At 40.6% G+C, this 13,345-nt stretch overlaps 2 long non-coding RNA genes across 3 annotated transcripts in view; both read left to right on the forward strand.

Moving 5' to 3' along the window:
• The window catches only part of LOC145436631 (uncharacterized), a 98,443-nt gene that overhangs the window by 16,637 nt on the left and 68,461 nt on the right, over nt 1-13,345 (forward strand). The window lies entirely within an intron of this gene.
• Nucleotides 136-9,721, forward strand: LOC145436612 (uncharacterized). 2 transcript variants are annotated; one of them, XR_013914337.1, is made up of 4 exons: nt 136-537; nt 1,039-1,082; nt 3,139-7,432; nt 8,629-9,721. It is a non-coding gene; the product is annotated as an uncharacterized LOC145436612 (long non-coding RNA). The 2 variants fall into 2 exon arrangements; XR_013914338.1 differs by having other exon boundaries at nt 178-537; nt 1,039-1,098; nt 7,265-7,432.

Raw genomic sequence — 13,345 nt, forward strand, 5'->3', positions numbered from 1 at the left:
GGAATACTTTTAGGAACATTGATCCATTGCGAAGTCAGCACATATGTCGAAGTACAGCAAATAATTTACAATCATGAACATGACATATAGGTCAGGCGGACTGGTTAAGCCATGATACGAACATTAGCAGAATATCAAATTTACGAACAGTGTAAGCCATACACACTGGAAGGTCACAGCTAATAACATCCCACAACATTAGTCATACCCAAAGCAATCTCCGCGGATCCGTTCTACGTGAAATGTCTATTAGGCTAGCTGAGACGTTATTTTAAATGATGAAGTTCAACAGGCCGTGATGTATGTATGATATACGTCATGGCAACACTCTGATTCCACCGAGGAAGCAGATAAAGCAGTCAGTATAGGCTATTGTTCGCGTCAGCGCATTTAGAAGTGCTACAGGATATGAACGAACGCTATACATAGCATCAGACGCCGTATGATAACACAGCATTTAGTATATACTTTTAATAAAAATGCTGTCTCTACTGAACATAAACTTCAACTGGATAATTGCGATTGCTATTCTCGGAGGTGAGTACGATATTTTATATTGACTATACTTTGTTACATAAAGTATCATGGTATTTAGAACATAGCCGGCAATATGGACGGTTCGGCGGTATAAATATGACATGTAGGCGACACGGTAAATGCAACCTAAGTTCTTGCTTGAATCCACCATAAAAGTGTTACGCTGTCAGTTACTTTTATTCTATTTCTTTTCATTTGCCTGTGGGATAGCTATCATATGCTTCTTAGGTTTAGTCTATTACATGATGGTATGTATGCCTTCCGGAGTGACTCTTGTTGCCGCTGGAATCAGTTTTGATAACCTTTCAATCATATTTGAACTATACTAAACGATATAGTAGCCCTATTACTGCGGGAAGCCATTGTGTGTATACTGTAATATGTGACACAAATTCATAGCTGATCCAGTTATGGAGGTTGCGGAAGCAATAGTTATATTATGATCAGCAACTTCATATGTATTATTGGGGTTACTACTAACGTGACGCATGTTTTGCACAGATCAATTTGTATCATCGAATGGATATTGCAAAGAATTCAGCATAGTAAGCTCAGCGAGATGTTTCTTCTCTTGACTCAATAATATACCCTATAGCTCAGTGGTTCCAACTCGGGTTACATTTAAAACAAACGGTTGTTTAAATCACTTTTTTAAAACATGTCTTAAACCAGTGGTTCTCAACCGGGATTCCGCGGACCCCCGGGGTTCCGCAAAGCATTTTCAGGGGGTCCGCGAAGCCTCAAAAACAGTTGATAACCTACTATGTATTTTCAAATTCGGAAAATCACAGGGCAGTTTTGCTTCATTACTAGTAAAACTCCAGAGCTCACATCAACAGAACGGCAGTTTGAAATGAAATATCCCACTGTGCAAACTCATTTTAATTGCTAAATTGCAAATATCCGATACAAACATTTTTCTGTTTTGTTGGGGACCGTGGAAGAAGTTGGCAGTGTAAGCTCAATCACGGTGACTTCGAAATGTTTACAAAAATCCATTTTTTTCCTGTGATATATATATAACCATAATAACTTCAAAATAAGCTGCGAGATAGCAATGACCAGGCTCAGTGTTATATGTTTATTAAGGAAATTGGTTAGTTCATTTTGGTTCCATATTTGTTGCGATCATACCCAAATGTGTCGTCGGAAGCGTTACTCGTTAATATTACATTCGCCAATGGATTTTCGGCACCCGTTTATAGTAATCGTAATAATCGTTGAGTTATATTGTTCATTTGAACTAGTCTCACGCAATGTACAATGCGATGTAATGAACAGATATAGGGATATCGAACGACACGCAGTTGTGATCTATTTAGACCGGCATCCACCTTGGCCTAGAGTGCCCGATGTCACAGTTTTTTTTTCGATGTTGATCTTTTTGAAGCAGCGGCCCTTTCTAGTTCTTTCCATTCCTTGTGAGTGCTTTCTGTCGTCGGGCCTTTTTCTGGGCTTTTTTGTCGCAGTAAGAACGGTGACGGCGTGGGAAGTGGAGCCCAGATAAACCTCCAGCGGGAATCGGCCGGGCCGCCCGATTCGTAGGCACTTATCGACACCACTACGGCATCTCCCCAGCAATATCAGATCGAAGGCGCGAAATTTCAAGACACTACTACGTAACTCAATTATTTCAGTTGCAGAATTCGCGATGAAGTAATAAAAGCCAATCCGATTGCTACATGAATAGTATGGTCGTACTTTCAAGAATAGGCAACTTGCTGCTGTTTATCACTAAGCCTACCAGTCATTTGCACAAGACAGATGACGGTGGCACGATAATTGAGCTAAATTTGAACTAAAACTCCGTGGGGTCCGCAGGGGTCCGTGGTGGTCCGAAAGGGGTCCTCAAAGACAAAAATGTTGAGAACCGCTGTCGTAAACAGTGTTTAAACTAATGCTTTTTCTTTAAATAGTTTTTTTTAACTTGCAAAATTATGCCGTTATTGAGTAAATACTTTCCACAACACATGTTGTATGAGCCGACGGACAATTCCCACCCGATATGTAGCCAACGTATACGACAGGATAGTTGGATCCCTTAAACAGCTATAGTACGTAGATGTTCGTCAGAGGAGCTATATTTACAATATATTTTCAATTGTCAATGCTAATCCATTATAACGTCACAATTGAATATTGGTGACGTCATGCCTTAGGGCCTTGCTTTAAGCATGTTTGTTTTAAATTGATGTTTGTTTTAAATGCAACCCTATTCCCAACACGGTTTACAGCGACACAAACAATCGCAGTGTTTTTACTGATCAAACTGTAACGCAATTTGACGCAAAATGAGTACAAGCACTGTCTGACGTTTCTTGAAGACTGGCCATGATATACATATATTAAGGTTGTGTGATTTCGTCAAGTTTTCAATTATATTTATTTTTATTTCGTCATCTCAGATACAATATTCCCACAGGCAAGCTCAAAAAACAATTCGCCTACCCAAGTTTGGGCAATAACCCATGCTTTGGGAACTAGGCCTACTGCGCAATATATACCTGTTGTATTATTCGCTATAAAAACTGTAATGAAGAGTTATTGCCGTTTTATATGTACTGTTTCGGTAAATCATGTAAATATTGTTGTTTTCTTTAGGATCCAACTGGTGAGTCCAACTTATGCAATATCAAAGATATGAAGAGAAGGTATAAACGTGTAGATTGCTCCCCAACGGAGAATGAGCGGATGAAAAATCGTAGACGGGAATGATATTCGGTATTTAGAGATGGGTGACGGTAGTTTTGTTGAATATCTCAATCATTGCGTGCATCGAAATTACGTTATAAACTCATGCGTTGAGAGGTAGCGATTCATAGAAAAATGATATAAGCAAAACCAATCTGGAGGTCGGCCTCGCCACCTGATCTGCGTAAGCGTAGTCCCAAAGAACCCTAAAAGTGGGCCGTGTTACAAGTTGACAGATAGGATCACGATGAAAAATGTCGCCGAGGTGTAAATGACCATTTTACTGGAGAAAAAACACAAAACAAAGAAAACCTAGAGGTCAGCAACGATACGATTCTGCCTAGAGCACAGATCTTGAGCTGTGAAGCTTGACTAGTTTTATGAGGTCCATGTAAAGTCATTAAAAGAAAACATTTGTCTTTATTTCAAGTGATTCCGAATATTTTCGTCTGACAATCGGTAGGGATAATCGTCAGCAACTATGAGAGAATTTGAATGAACATTGCATATCGTATTACAAATGTGACGTCACCGGCATATCGACTACAAGTTCGAAATTGCGTAGAATCACTGTATACCAGCAATCGCATCAGCACATATGACGTCACAAACAAACCAAATCGAATAACGAAGGCGAATAGATGACTTTGACCAACAAAATATTTTCAAATTATACACGAATTCCTGCAATTGTCTACCAGTAGATTGGTGGATATTGATCAAAGTCAACTCGAAGGCACATAAATGAGAGAATTAAGGGTCTCTTCTGACGCATAATCTAGTGTCCTGATAATTATCCAGTACCTGCTTGGCTTTTAACAGTTCATTAATATTTCTATTGACTTGAAGAAATTTTCGCGTACCTCTTATTAAGAGCAACCGGCAATATAAAGGATATATATAGCAAAGTTAGTTTCAAAACCAAATTCACTGTTTGCCAATGTCAAATTCATGGCCGTTGCCTATTCTGATTGAAGCTTCAGGGGTTGCATCAAGGACGATATTTTCTCCGATTCGAGGGTTCCAGTAGATCTAGAGGTGGGTTATTTATTGCGGCCTTGCAATCGTTGTGTCGCTCTTCCCATGCAGCTACAATAGCAGCCTAGCCTAAATTACTTTATTGAAATACAGGAAGAACGTCCCTGCGTGTTGGGGGGTCAGTTGGGCTGTCAGGGAAATCTTGATCATTGTGACGTAATACTTACTGACCACAGACACCATATGTTTTCCAGACGGTTGGAAGTATAGGATTATGGTAGATGGATAGACATCTATGGTTGTTAGTTCACTTCACAATGCTCCTTCGACTTTTTTGCATGGAATTACAGTACTCCTCTCAATAGAGCGGTTGATGGCGTGATCAAGGTAATCGTTATCGTGTATAATAATTTACAGGTGCTGTCAAGTTCCTAATTCAGCTAACTAATCATTAATGCCCAATGCACGTTGTTGCCAATGAGCTTCGTTGATGATATTGCAATAGAATAAAAATTGTTGCCGATGAGAAGCTAGTTTGATATACCAGTTATTATCGCATTCTGATGCTATGGCGGTCTTTTTCTTTACTATCCATATTGTTCTATTTGCTGCCATTTCAATATTGCAAAACTATATGAGATGCAGCTATAGGCTATATGTTCACAGGGCCAACTTCCTATAAATTTTGTTACTTTAGTCTTGTCGAGTTCATTCCGCGGACAACAGATACAATGCCAGAAAACAATAGCAAAATCTTTCCACAATGAGCCAAGAAAAGTAGTTTAAAATAGTTATGTGTGTCATTTCGGAAAGGCTAGCCTTACCGTTAACTAACTGATCATCCAATGTCGGGAAATGGCAAGGAAAATGAAGTAAATCGAAGAATATATTTCCATAGGCTTCACTTACATATAAGGATGGTGTGAACGTGAGGTTCACGTTCGCGCCTTGCGTGTGAACCTCCGAAATTTAGAGGCTCACGTTTACAAACGAACCTTGGTAGGTTCTGCACTGTGAACCTTTGACATATACTACAATTTTTACTTCATTAAAACATCTTTGGTTGAAATTTATTGCATTCCAACTGCAGGCCACTACATGTGTAGCGCTGGAAGCATACAAAATCAATACTAAACGAGCATGCACCTTGACAATCACAAAAATTGAACTTGCTTTGTTACAAAAGTGTGCTCGAATATTTAGTGACTCTCTGCTCCGAGGTTTAGCCGAAATCATGCAACATCAAGAGCTAAATACACTACATGTAGGTGGTCGGCAAATCAGTGAAGTTGACATCGTTGTCTGATGTAAACAATCTCAATCTTGAATACATACGTTTATTATATCATAAAAAAAAAAAAATTCGTGCGATTGGGGTGTTGGCTACTGCTGCATAACTTGTTAATGGGGTAATATCGGTAGCAAGTATGGAAACCTGTTTTACACTCTGCTCAATATCAACGTGGCCGTACATACTCGGACTTTGAATACATTGTCCGGTCTGGCCTAGACAGTTAAAGCTTGAGCTTATATTCCCTCGCAAGTCCTCGTCTAAATTTTTGGCAAATTGACGGAAGATATCAATTTTATGAGATTATTACATCATTTGATTGCCCCAGCTGATACATTTGACGATGTTTAAAACGTCAACATGTACTCTAGCATTGTAGCGGTATGTGGCCCGAGTTGGTGTGAATTAGCAATATGAAATCACGTGACGTCACGAGGTTCACGTTCGCGTTCACGCAGAACCTTTCAAAAAGGTTCGCGTTCACACGGACCTGAACCTTTCGGAAGTTCACTACATCCCTACACATCATCACACATGTCGAGGGGATGCAAACGCCATATTGATTATATGTGGGAAGGTTCTTGCCAGCGAATTTACAAAATGACCTGTCGTAGATTGACGTTTTCAAGGTTGCTCGAGTTGTATTACGTCACTCGATTTTTGGAGTAGACTCGAGTCAAGTCAAGTCACTCGATTTTTGGAGATGACTCGAGTTAAGTCAAGTCATCCATGATTTAAGTTAATGCATATTACAACATGTGTGAAGCACAGATCGAGGTGATATTCTCTAAATCAAATTACGAATGGAAGCAGAAGGGCAGTACATCTCTAGCTCGGATGTAATTGGTAAACTATGTAGTGTAACCTCAGTCCATAATAATCAGCCAAAATAGAGGATAGAGCAGGATATATCAAAAAGTTGGAAAAAACTTCTATGATGCAATACAATACACATCCCAATTACACATCCATAAGATACAATTGAAGCTTGCAACAAATGTATTAGTAATATAAACTATAAACAATATCCGTTCGTTTTCAATCACACCTAGGCTCCTCCTCGTCACCTCATCCGTGTATGCGGTGTCTTACAAAAGCCTAGAGGTGGGCCGTGCTATAAGTCGGCAGTTACGGAAAATAAAAAGAATATCGGCCTGGTGTAAATGACCATAGTAGTCGACAAACACCATGAATACCCCAAAAACAAACAAACAAAATCACACAAAAGGTTCGGGTAAGCACTGAGCAGTTGAAAGAACAGAAATAAGTTGCTGGGGATTATTGCAGATATTGAACATATATAGATTGCCACTAGTTAACGTAAGCTGTTATGGTTTACGGTCAATTTATTTGCGACATAATGGAGGCTCACGAAAATCAGTCTGCGCAATCCTTGAATGACTGGTCGCTCTCACAGGCCGCATACCGCATCGAAAACAGTTCAACCATTGGGTCGACATCGATTACTTGATGACTTGAAATTGACACGAAAATTTCGCTATGCGTCACGAGTCAAATAAGAATCTGAAACACCGACTCAAGTCAAGTATTTTTGCAAAGTGACTCGTGTCAAGTCAAGTCACGCGAAATATTTGACAGGAGTCTGACTTGAGTCAAGTCATGGCTCGAGGCTCCCTACACTGCAGATATGTCAACGATATACTACTCTTCATGGTAAAATTTTCCAGGTAAAGGTCAATGAAATAGCTGATTGATTCGTACGTACTGTAGAGCCGATTGTATTTTGTTTCCGAATTCCAGATGAAGGAAGCCTGCAGCGGTTGACAGATTTTATTCAAAATCAGACTAGCGGAATCTCCTCGATCGACACCGACGTCCATCGCCACGAGAAAAACACAACAGTATTGCATTATACACAGAACTCGGCTACAACTGAAAGCAATCACCTTACAACGACGATTTCAGCGAATGCATGTACGTTCTGATTACACAACGTTAAACATAGCCTATACTGCTGGTTCAATGCACACAGCTATGATGAAGTATCAAAAGACATTGACAGTGTGATGAATCGAATATCGTATGACTTGGTGTGTTAACAGAAAATGCAGTACGGATAATTGCAACCTCATTAACAATGGATACAAATTACTTCTTATTCATTAGACTGTAATTGACATTCTGATTTATATTTCAAAGATATCCTGTAGTAGGATTTGAGGTAAATATCAGTCATCTTTTTCAGCGTTTAAGTCATTATTAATATTGTATTATAAATGAACATACCGGTGGGATCGCCGCTATGAACAATACATTGCTATCGCTGTACCGCCATGTGATACTAACTCTCGGATTCATAATGAAAGGGATCTAATTATATATCAGATTTTCGCAGATTCACAGATCGCGTGCCACAATTAGAAGTCTACGTTCTATATGACTTAATGCAGTGAATAACGACCCTGGCGTGAATCCTTTTGATTTGAGTGACTGATATGTCTGATTGTGTACTAAATGTACACGTTTCTCTACAAGAGCCCTACCGTTACCGAAATAGTGTTTTGTCGACTACAATGGTCATTTACACCAGATCAAGTTTCTTCACTTTTATTCCGTAGATGCCGACTTGTAGCACGGCGCACTTTTAGGGTTTATAATTCACCGCTTACACGGATGGGCTGGCGAGGAGGAGCCTAGATAAACCTCTAACACCTAGGTAGGAATTCTGGAATCGATCTCGGTCGGACTCGAACCCGCAATCCATTGGTGTCGCAGGTGTGGATTATACCCTCGCTCGCCAGGCCAGTATCATATATTGTAGTTACGGGAACACAAGTTCGCCGCAGTTACAATTATATGTGACCTCCAATTGCGCTCATACCTCGATCATAAAGTAATAAAGAGGGGCTCTCTTGGAACACTGGTAGAGTTGATGGCATCATTCTACTTCGATTATTGGCGTCATTCTACATGTCGATTATTGTCGGCATGGGTTCGCTGATGACAATGTGTCGACGGAGACGGACATCAGCTCGAGATATCGGTCCTACTTCAATCTTATTCGCCTAACCGATACGAAAATCAAGCACATTAAGTCGGTCAAATCGGGACTATCCATGTTTTGAGAATCAAATTGTAGAATCCTGCAATCACTGTCATTTCCTTTACAGCATACGACGCCCCTCGCTTCACCTTCAAGGATGCAAATCATAGCGACTACATTCTATACAACGGCACTGTGCCTGATATGACATCTTTTACCGTCTGCGTCTGGATTCGATGTACGTCATCGTGGTCAGGCAATCAGGCAATCGTCAGCTATTGTGTACCTGGCGACAAATCCTGCAATACCTTTGTGATCTGGTTGAAAAATGGAAAAATTAAAGTCTCGTTCAGATCACAGCAGCATAATAGCACTTCCGCATACGGCAATGGCAATAATTATCGGAATCGTACGCACATTTGCATCGTTAAATCTGGAGCCTCATTGCGTTTGCACATCAACGCATCAAAGCATGATTTCAACGAAACTGCTCCTAAAACGTTGAGAGGAGGTGGTTTCTTGATCTTGGGCCAGAATCTAGATGGGGGAAAGAATGAATCTACGCCGGTACCACGAGATCCTCACCAAGGATTTCACGGCGATATCGGAGGATTTCAACTCTGGAATCAATCTTTGACTGACCGAATGATTGGTGGATTATACCAGTATGGGGAATGCCTTTACCATGACCGCGATGGACTGATTGTTACATTAAACAAGTCTAACTCCGCCGTAAAAGGAAACACGACGGCGGATTGGAGTCCTACCTGCCAATAAAATCATACTACAACTGCCTTTGATTTTGTTCTGCCAGATAGTTCAACTGAGAATAGCACAAGCACACAGGATATCATTTCAATTGATATAACACTGCGTCTTCCGTATCCTGTAACTTGTGACATAACATATTACAAAATAGCTCGGCTTAATACTGCACGACTGCACAGAAGACTCTGAATTTAATATTGTATAAGCCGAAAATAGTCCTAAATGACACTGTTCGCTGTACTATTTTCTTTTTATGACATTGCCGTCAGAACTATTCACTATAGAGATGCTAGGTTTATTAACACGTGGCCGGTTTCTAGTTTTCAAATGAGCTGATATCACATATTTCAAAGTGATTGTTTAATATAATATATCATGCCTTCAGTAGTCTGCTCTGATTGTTCTATGTGCACGTTTGTTTTGATTGCTATTAAGAACGATGTAGGAACACATTTGCCTGTATCTATAATGGTAGCGATCCAGTTTTATATATCAAAGTATCAAAAACGTTAGCAGTTTTGCATTAGACGATTAGGTGATTACTAGGGCGATATTTTTTTTACATGTCAAAAAAGTCAAAATTGTATCGTTATGTCAAAATATGTCAAAATTGTTTACAAAGTCAAAAATGTTTTACAACCTGCAGTTCGTTTGCATCGTAGATTTTGCACTGTCGGCGAACTTATCGTTTGACATTTTACAGCTTGTAGCCAATCTATAGGCCTATCGTTGTCGACGGCCCATTGTCGGGTCATTGTGAATCGTAAACATTCAAATGAAACGAACAGGTATACATGGTGTTATGCTCAACGTACCACAATGATCTAACTCAGTGGTTCCCAACCAGGGAGGAATTCCCCCCTTGGGGGGAATTTTGCTATTTTTAGGGGGGAATTCGACTTTGGAATTCTAACGGATTTCCCAAATTGTTCATATTCGAACAGTCATTTAGTTAACCAGTTATATCCGAACGTATACTCCTTATGGCTGTTTTTTGTTTGCTGAAAGTATGTTCAAATGGTATTTGAAATTTCTCTTTCACATACAAATCCCCCCACCCCTTTTTCAATTAGTTCAGATGTGCTGCAGTTCGCAACACAATTTTGTAGGCCAGCGACGGCCTCCCAATCAAATATTTCCTACGCGTGCCGAATCTATCACAACAAGGCCTCTAGTGAAAGTATTTATCTTATATTTTTAAGTCAACATTTTCAGACTGTGACGAAATATTCCAACGTCATCGATTCAAGTCAGAGAGATCGCTAGCCTTGCTTTATTTTTAGTAAACAGCTACCCGATCGATAAAAGACATGGTAAACTTGGTGCAATGTTGCCGGAACATAATGGGTGTCCTAAATTTCAATGAGCTTCAGCAGGTTATCTTATCTTATGTTATATATCAGGTCTGTAACCCAGTCAAGAGGCTCCGAGTCACAAGTCAATCTCACTTTCATAGTTTTGACTCGAGTCAAGTCGAGTCATTTTCAATTCACCATTGAGTCAAGTTCAAGTCCAAGTCACCAAGCAGACGATCGAGTCCGAGTCATGGTATTATGACTCGAGTACGAGTCCAAGTCACACTCAAGTCAACACTGTTTGGCGAAATTTAATGATTTGGATTTATGATATACTAATTTTCCTCACTTTGAGCAGTTTCTTGTCGCATTGTCAAGTACCAGGATCAGTAGACGAACTTACCACAGGGTGGTCACTGTACTGTTCTTCGAAATTACAATGACCAGTCGGTCGTGGCCGTTTTATAGTCTTGAGTCATATGACTAGGTTCGGGTCATGCACAATGACTTGAGTCCAAGTCGAGTCAATACCCAGATTGTCTCCAATCGAGTCGAGTCGTTTCGTTTCCGTATTTTGAGAAAATGAATCGAGTCAATTCGAGTTATCAGAAAATGGTGACCCGAGTCAAACTCGACTCCGGTCAACCCTGCTATATATCAACGTACCACTATTGTTGGCCAAATGCATGCGCAAACTTGAGAAAAAAAATCGCGAGACCAGTAAATTTATGGATACTGATTTTTCACAGCAGTTATATTAGCGATTGGTGCATGGTAAGCCGAAAACAAAAATGGAAGTGTGGGGGTCTATTGAGTCAAGCCTTCCAGAATTTGTGTGATTGGGACCAAGACCATGGTTTTTGGAGGTCTACCCAGCAGACATGGGGTAATCGCGATTAGTAATCGTAATCGATTACGACGATTACAGCATTTTAAAGTAATCGTAATCGCAATCGATTGGATTCGAAAAAAATCCGAAGTAATCGTAATCGTAATCGACTACTTCCCGTATCTAATCGATTTTTTTGTGAAAGAACGATTACTTTTTGTTTGTACAAGGACTATGATATAAACTGAATATTCGTGAACAAGAATGAGATAATATACCACGTTAGCGATAGCACAAACGTCTGTTTTCAAACGCCGCTACTCATTATTACGTCAGAAGTATTAGCTCCGCTCGTCATTGCATAGAAGTATCCACACATAGTAAACAGACATGCGATGAACATTGTAGTGTGATTTTAAGAACACCCCCGTGGTGTATATCAGGCTATCAATACACTACAGTAGCCCCTACCTCGCAGCAGGATATTGATCACCACTCTGCCTATAGTTTCAAATAGTAACTTATGTATTGATGTTTGGTTGTGCTTAGCTAAACGCAGTTTACCGTTGCTGCTTGGCGAGCAGGAGGCCTACGTACGAACGTGCACCTGACGAAGATTCGGAATTTCGTACTCGTCAAATAAAACATTGCAGTTTCCACAACGAAGCATTACAAATAAACAGCTGCTAATATATATCATAACCGAGCCGTGGTTAGCCATTTCTCGTAACAGCAGCTCGCAGTATAGCCTATGTATTAGTTGAAGGCAGAATTTTTATGTTCACTATGTCTTTTTCTCATATAACTACTTGAAACGGGCGTCAATCGTTATTTCACAGTTCGTTACTCAGCATTTGGACCTGTCGCCATAACCATCCGCTTATATACCCTGACATGTTAGCGTGGGTTGTAGCTAGAATCAGAACCAAAACAGCAATTCGTCCCCCAGTCCAACCGTTGGTCAATTTTCAAAACTGAATTTCGTCAATAATATTGGTAATTGCATTATATTACTATTCATTTATAACCTCTCTCTGCCTCGAGTGTCAGATTTACCTGTAGAGCCGGGGCACGTAATTCATAATTATAGCATCTAGTATGTTGTTATAATTACTTCATTGTATGTTGTTAATTCGCGACCTCCAGTCTGTTGAATAATCAAAAGATATTGTACTCGCCCAAACGTAGCAGACTAAAAGAATATCTTTCGTGAGACGCACACACAAATTGTCATGGCTTTATTCCTTTGTGGATGCGCCGGGTGGCATTTGCATTGTGGGCCAAGATTGGAAGGACAGGAGTTATTAGTCACGCCCACCCAGCGCGGCTATTGACAATGGACGAATACCCTAAGATTCGGCCAAGGTATTTCTTTGGTATCACATCCCGTGGTGCTGCGTGTTGGCCGAAACTGCATATCTCTTTTGGTGTGTTGTGGAATCGTGGCGCGGTAATGACCGGCTCCGAAATGCCTGTTTCCATAAAATAGCCTACGCATGTTTTTTCTTGAGGGGAAGAGGTATGCATTTCAAACCAAGCTATCTACTGGAGAACGGGTCACCAACCGTTTCGAAACAAAAAGCTACTTCTTGTGTAGTGTGTACTGAATATTGCGACGACCGACGGGTTACCACTTACTCCCGCCGCTTATCCGTGCTCAGTTGGATTTCTTCACTTAGAGTAAGACAATCAGAGAACTGGGCCGGGTTTCCGCCCCTTACCAAGAACAAAAAACGCTCACTCGCCGGGACTCACACCAGCTCCTCCAGGCTCAGTTGCGTTGCTGCAGTGCGCGCTGAAGCGCCGATCTCCGCGTCGAGACTCGGGGATATTAGCTATAGATTCCCGTTGAGCCGCCGCGTAGGCGAAGACGAGCAATGCCCCAAGCGATAGCGTTCGTATGTTCCTTGCGGTCTGCCGACCCATGTTCAACTGCGGCTCATATGAAACCA

This window comes from Botryllus schlosseri, chromosome 3 (genome assembly GCF_051294905.1).
Source record: "Botryllus schlosseri isolate E-star chromosome 3, Bs_hap1, whole genome shotgun sequence".
In the NCBI taxonomy this organism is placed as follows: Eukaryota; Metazoa; Chordata; class Ascidiacea; order Stolidobranchia; family Styelidae; genus Botryllus; species Botryllus schlosseri.